Source organism: Corvus moneduloides, chromosome 18 (assembly GCF_009650955.1).
Source record: "Corvus moneduloides isolate bCorMon1 chromosome 18, bCorMon1.pri, whole genome shotgun sequence".
In the NCBI taxonomy this organism is placed as follows: domain Eukaryota; kingdom Metazoa; phylum Chordata; class Aves; order Passeriformes; family Corvidae; genus Corvus; species Corvus moneduloides.
In genome coordinates this window covers 4,425,614-4,427,121 of record NC_045493.1, presented here as the reverse complement: position 1 = coordinate 4,427,121, position 1,508 = coordinate 4,425,614, and positions in this window count along the sequence as shown.

Sequence of the window (1,508 nt, the reverse complement as noted above, 5' to 3'; positions counted from 1 at the left end):
CCTGAGTACTCTGCCTGTGTGCTCAGCCTACCAACACTGGCCCCATAGGTCAGCACCTATAGGTCTGATCACTATAACAGAGAGGATTCAAAGTCTTGATCTGGATTTCACAGAGTTCAGGATAGGAGGCTGGGCTGCTGCATGCCTGACATAGCTCACAGAAATTTTGATGCAGCCTTTGAAATGGATGTAGAAGTTTTGCTAGGGGACGCCATGAAAGGATATAAAAATGAAGAAGTTTGTACCTAAAAAGGTGATTACTTCTTTGTAATCAAACATAGGTAATTAAGTGGCAACAGGTGATTCAATAACGATGTTCTGTTTAAAAACAGAAAGAGATAATGTCATCAAAGCAGACATATGTTTCCAATGGGGAAAGGTCCCAGTTGCTTCTTGCTCATCCTCAGACACTGATTGTGCCTCACTGCCAGACTTGGATACCTCAGCAGTTTATCTACCCAGAAAGATGAAGGTGTGATTATCGCATAATAAGCTTACTCATGCTCACTCTGCTCTTGCTGGCACATGCACAGCAGTTACTATGTGATGACAGTCTTCTCTGCAACAATCCAAGTGCAACTTCTCTGCAGCCTGGGGTCCCATTGCAGCCTGTGCCCCCACCTCTACAGATACATGTGCTGGTCATGGAAAGAGGAAGATGCTGCAGCCCCCGCTCAGTGTGCTCCATCTCCTAAGCTGTGCTATTAGCACCAGATGCACAGCAGCCATGTGCAATTCCTGCAGAAGGTGCCCTCCATCCATCCTCAGGATGGCAGAGAGCAGAAGAGGCTAGCCTCTCTGCCCCTCTCCCACTTAGGACTCTTGGCAGCAGCTGTTGTGGTGGCTAAATGGGCTGTTGAAGGGGTTCATGGCAAGAACGTTTGTCAAGCACTAACTTTCCACTCAAACCTGCAGCATCATTTCAGCTCCTAATTATAGCCAAGCTACCTTTTGGGGTTTTGTTGTGGGCTGTTTTTTACTTCAGAACAGGCTGCTCCTGTTTGTTATCAGCAGTGCAGAATCACTAGTCATGGCTGGATGAACAGGAGTCCTGGCTTTCCCTACTGCATCTGCATTGCTGGAGCCATAGCTGCTACAGGGGTCATTCTGCCAGGAATCTCAGAGGTAGCAGGAGGCTGAAATGAACATTTCTCAATAGATCCACGTCTTGGGAAGTTAATTCCATCAGGAGGTAACACTGCTTCTAGAGAAGCTGCCATTTTTGGAGTTACAGCTGGTGCTGATGAGGCATTGTTGTGAGAAAAGTCCCACAGATAAGATTCCTCTTTAGTCTGACTAACAGTGCCCTCACCCTCCTTGGGGTCTTTTGAGCTATTCCTGAGGACTGTAGTGCCATTTCTGTCTACAGGTAGGTTGTAGCTCCTTGCCTCAATCAACTGAGCATTGCAGAATTTGGAGCATATGCCTCATTAGTGAGAAGGGACTCCCTAGTGCAGGTGTGATTCACCACTTTGGAGAGCATGTCAGGGATCAGGGCATGAAACAGC